This window comes from Rattus norvegicus, chromosome 5 (genome assembly GCF_036323735.1).
Source record: "Rattus norvegicus strain BN/NHsdMcwi chromosome 5, GRCr8, whole genome shotgun sequence".
Lineage (NCBI taxonomy): Eukaryota > Metazoa > Chordata > Mammalia > Rodentia > Muridae > Rattus > Rattus norvegicus.
In genome coordinates, this window is record NC_086023.1 from 102858034 (window position 1) to 102863866 (window position 5833).

Genomic DNA, 5833 nt, shown 5'->3' on the forward strand with positions numbered 1-5833 from the left:
CCACCCCTGGAGCCGCGCGGCAGACCTGGCACTCCCTACCTTTAGGTGTATTGAATCCAACAGGCAGAAGTGAGGGCCTTCCATCCATGTCTGGAACATTCTTTCTGGCCTCCAGTAGGATTCCGTCTTTCCTCAGTGGTAAAGAAGACCTGTAACAGTTACTAACAAGCATCTCAAATGGGATGGTGAGAAAACAAGAGAATCTTGAGAATAGAGGTCTACTGAAGAGGGCAAACAGCATTTAGTCACACAGCTAAACCAGGAGGTTCTCTTGGGACAAAAAGGCCATTGTACAAATAAGCACAAGCTTTGTCTATGAAACAGAAAGGCAAGCAGAGAGGCAGCAGATCTGTTATCGACTATCTCTCTAGACTTAGATTTTCCCTCAAGGAGTATCTCTCTCTTCAGTGTCAGCTCTGTGGCTTTGCCTCTCAAGAGAACAAGCCTCCAAATGACACTAGGCTAACAAAAGGATGGAGAGATGGTTAGAACCTGGGTGCTAGATGCCAGGTGGCTGACAAAAGAATCGTAACCAGTTCACTTGGGGGTATCAGGACCTTAGTAGTAGCCCTTTACCAAACTGTCTCACTGGGTTTAAAGGCCCATGGAAAAGAAAACATTAATCCTGACCTTGGCCACCGCCAAAGCCTGAATTCTAAATCTTGACTGGCAAAACAAAGTTTTTCACAGTTTGTTGTAGATTCTTTGAAACTATTTTAGGGGCTCTTTTTGTCCCCCAACCTGGGGCATTTTGACCACAGGGGCAGGAACTGGCTGCTGTGGGAATAGGATCAAAGGCACTCTCCATGTTAATGATGACCAACGAGAAAAGTAATTTAATGCTGGAGACTGACTCCTCCCTTGGAATAAGGCCAGCAGATAAGGCAGGCTTCCTTAAAGAACTTCTCTTAATGAGCACTCTCCTTCTGTGAGCAAATGTCAGAAATTCCTTTCTTGTTCTTGTTTTCCTTATCTTTCCCAGTTCATCACAGCTGGCTGCGAGCACAAGCACAGATAAAACACTATGTTTTAAAAATTGACTTTGGCTATCAACCAACACACCGCCACTAGATCGGGGTCCACAAAATTAAGTTTCTTACTCACTAAGTGTTAAGGGGACCAAGTAAAACTCTTCGACGAACAAAGCAAACAGTTTCATGATTTCAAACACGGTCGTCGGTCCAAGATTTTAAACACAGTTGTCAGTCCAAATTCAAACACGAAACAAAAGTAAAAAGACACTCGACAATATCACAGAAAACAAACCAGAGAAACAAGACCAAAACAAAGCATCCTATAACCAATTCCCACAGATGCCTGGTATTTTCAGTACCTGGCCCAAACTGCAGCTTAACCTTAGTTACTTCTGGGATACCAAACACAGAAACAGAACCAAACAACAGACACCAACACGTCCAGAAAACCACAGTCAGGTCACAAAGAAGACAAACAATTCCAACAGTCAAACAAGTAACAGACACGCCGCGCGGCTTCGGTACCAAACTGAAACCAAAAAGTCAGACGGAGTCAGCGAGGGTCTTGGATCCTCTACTCCAATAAAATTCCGACGGAGTCATCAAGGGTACGGATCCCTCCGAAAACGGACGGAGGTGCCACGGATCCGGATCTCCCTCTCCTCCAACCACCCTTGGAACGTCTTCCAGGGCTGCGGGGGAGAAGTCCGAGCTTGTCAGCTCCTTCTCTGGCACTCCCAGATAGTCCCCAGATCTGAGCCTATTGATCGATCATTCACAGGTCAAGACACAACAGACAAGACAAACGCCGGCCGGCTTACCTCCCGGTGGGTGGTCGGTGATCTCTGGGTGGAGGATCTCCGAATCCCGGACGAGCCCCCATAATGAAAGACCTCCGGAGAGGACCTTTCCCTCAGGAGGAGTCCCAAGCGCCCAATGACCGAGCCGAGTCCACCCGGATGCAATCAGCAAGAGGGTTTATTGGAAAACACAGGTACCTGCAGGCACACAGTCTCTTCGGAGGACTTGCGTGCCCAGCAGCTCCAGCATGGGGCTTTTATAGGGTTTGGGGAAGCAGGAGCGGGCGTACAGAAGCAGATGCATAGTTACGGGGATTGGTGGATTCAGACGAGGCACATAGACATGTTCACATATGATTGGCTATTTCACATGATGAGGTAATAAGGTATAGCTACACACATTGGCAGGTTTGAGGCGTCCTGGATGTCGGGGGCTGGGGGCTTATCTCTTCCTGCCAGGTGGCCTGTGAGTCAGATCCAGTACTCCTGGTCTGTTCTGCATTCCTTTCCTTTTATGGTCTGTTAGTTCTAGCAGCAGGGCGGGGCTGCCTGGACTTGCTTTTCACAGTGTTTAGTCCTGAGTCTGTGAACCCTGAAACACACTCTTCCAACTCCATATTTTTAAACCCCAAATCTGTATAATTTTCCCTTCAGGAGTTCAGAGCAGAGAAAGTAGACTGAACAAGACCAGCAACTAGACAGGGACAGGGCTATCTTCGGTAGAAGGGAGAATAGCAGAGCATAGAGAACAGAGAAAACATGGTGATAACTCCAGGAGCAGAAGTCTAGAGAAAGCATGAGACTAGCAAAGTAGTAGGGAGAGTAGCTGTGGGGAGGAAGAGTCAAGAAGCGGAGAAATGTCTAAGTAAGGGAGCCTGAAGAGTAGCGTGGACCTTGATGTACTGATAGCTGACACTGGTATATGCTAATTGGAGAGCCAGATATCCTATTGTCAGAAGTAAGGGAAATGACTCCTTTGGTGACTCCTTTGGCAGACAGAAATGGCTTCAAAAGTTCCTGAGGAATGCTGGATTTTATCTAGTTGCCAGAGACCTTCTTACGGTCCAATTTGAGCTTATTTCTGGTTTAGACTGCCTTTTGGAGTTTGGGGAATTGACAATTGCTTTCGAGTTTCATTCTGACTCCATTTTTAAATTCTTTACTCTAAGAGACTAAGCCTATGAAAAGGCACTGTATCTCCCAGTGACAAAACCATACAAAACTTTGCTGGATGAATGCTGTTAGCCATTAGGTAAATGCAAATGAAAGGAGCAATGAGGTGCTGTTTCACACTTGCTAAGATGGAGATGATAAATTCAGATGGCATTGTGTTGGAAAGGTTATGGAAATTGGAACCCTCTTGTGCTGCTAAGAGGAATGTGAAATGGGGTAGCCATCTTGGAAAACCTTTGCCAACTAGGCCCTGCCAACAGGTTAGCACAGGGAGGGACTAAAGAATGCCCCTCACCCTCAAAACAGGAAGGAAAGAACAATAGAGGGTGGTGGCTGCTTCTCCTGGCCAGTTTAGTTCAAACTGGATCAGTTCAAATTTAAATCAGGGACTTCTTTCTGTAAGTCTAAAAGGAACTCAGGACAAACAGCTTACTGTGGGGCTTATTAGAATACCAAAGCACAGACTGGCCTTCAGGCCCTCTCAGGGTCTCAAGGTATCTGTAACTGAGTACGTGCTGACATCCAGGCCCCTCTCACCCTGAACCCTATCCTAAACTTCTCATTCCTACAGGCCCTACCATTTCCCCTGTGCCTTGGTCTCCTTTGCCCATATTCTTTTGTCTGTCCGCTTTTGTTCTTCCCCTGTGTCTTAGGGTTATTATTGCTGTGATAAAACACCATGACCAAAGCAACTTGGTCATCTGCAAAAGAAGTCAGGAAAAGAATGCAAGCCCGGAAGGAACCCAGAGGCAGGAGCTGATACAGAAGCCATGGAAGGGTGCTTCTTACTGGCTCACTCCCCACAGTTTGCTCAGCTTGCTTTTTTATAGAACTCATAACCAGTAAACCAGGGGTGACCACACACACACACACACACACACACACACACACACACACACACTCACACTCTATGGGCTGGGCCATTCCCCAACAATCACTAATTAAGGAAATGTTCTATAAAAGTAGCCAGCACCCCACCTGGTACCACCCTCTTCTTATGGCTCTCGTCAGTCTGTTGGTCATGTTTACTACTTTCTCTCCCTGCTCTGGACTCTTCGAGGTGCCCTCAGCTCTACTCTTCTTCAAATCTACAAGGAAAGCCTTCTTTCTTCTCAACCATCTTTTTGGAGCTGTCATGTCCTCACTTTCTGCACCTCTTTCTTTTTTCAGATACTTGTCAAAGCCTGGGCATATTTCCCATGATGCTCTGGGCATTTTTATTTTTTTCCAGAAGCAGCCCCCACTTCTCCCCAGCTCCGAAGAAAAGAACCAAAAAAAAAAAAAAAAAAAAAGAACTGCTATGTGGTTGCTAGGAACTGAACCTGGGTCCTCTAGAAGGTAGCCAGTGCTCTTTAGCCTCTGAGCCATCTCTCCAGTCCTGCTTGTTTTGGAGACAGGGATTTATGTACCCTAGGCTTGCTTCAAAACACTCTCTGAAGCTGTGTGACCTTAAACTTCTGATCCTTTTGCTCTCCCTTGCAAGTGCTGGGATTATTGATCCCAGGACTTCATGCACTTGAGCCCAATATTCAATCAGTTGAGCTGCGTCCCAGCCCTTCCAATGACAGTTTTAATAAATAAAACGTATAATATCCATGCGTTGCAATTTAACTCAACCAAAAAAGGAATAAAGCACCGAAATCTGCTGCAACATGAAATACTGTACAATATTACAGAAACCCATTGCAATGGTCATATTTGATCCCATGTATCTTCTTTTTTTTCTTTTTCTTTTCTTTTTTTTTTTTTTTTTTTCCGGAGCTGGGGACCGAACCCAGGGCCTTGAGCTTGCTAGGCAAGCGCTCTACCACTGAGCTAAATCCCCAACCCCGATCCCATGTATCTTAAATGCAAAGAATAAACTGCGTGTGATGCAACAAACTGTTAATTCCAGGACTCAGGAGGCAGAAGTAGGCAGTAAATTCAAGGCTAGCCTGTTCTACATAGATCCTATTTCAAAAATCTCAGGTAGCAAACCTTTACAGACGAAGAGTCTGTGAATTGTTGGCTAAAATTGGAAAGGTTTTAAGTCATAACTAAAGGCAACAGACTGATTTTTCAGGAGTGGTGAAAATGTTCTCAAACCAAAGGTTGCCCCATTGTGACTATAACAAAAGCCACTAAAGGAATAGCTCAAATGGGTGAATTTATACAACATGTGTTACAGAACAGTCATACAAGCCAAGGATTGTCCAGCACACCCTGCTATGATCTTTGGAACAGCTGAGCAATAGCAAAGCTTCAGAAGCATCTAGGCCCACTGGATTTCAGGCTACTTCCATTTCCTAGTTTACCGGTCTACTACTTTAACAGTCACATATGGCTCTTTCCCGGAAAAGTGGTGGGTGACTTTTCAAAATATACATCATGAATAGTGTGTAAGGCACAGCCGACGTTCGAAAAGCTCGTGCAGGTATACAGCAAAGCATGCATACAAACACGCACGGGCCTTTCAGAAGATTCTGGACGAATCAACCTCAGTGCCCCTGGTCCTTGTCCTCCAGGACTCTGTAGCTCTAGGATAGGAGGAACAGCACAGGAGGAACAGCAGAGCAGTTAGCAACACCAGTGGGCAAAAGTCCCGCCCCTACGAACCAGATTTGAGGAAACTCTGAGAGAAGGCCCAGTGATTGAGTCTTTAGGTAATTGTGGGTCACAGTGCCAGGTCAGCTCCGCACCCAGCAAGCGGCACCGCCCTCGGACAAGCCAAGAGAACAATGCACCCAGCCCTGCCCACAGCGACCGAGCCTCGCCCAGGCCGTAGCCAGCCTGCCGGGAGATGTAGTTTCTGAAGCACAGCTCACACAACCGCCTGCCGCCCGGGAGCCCCGCGAAACTACAAATCCCGTCACGCCCCGCGACGCCTGCTAGCCAGCTTTTGCCGGA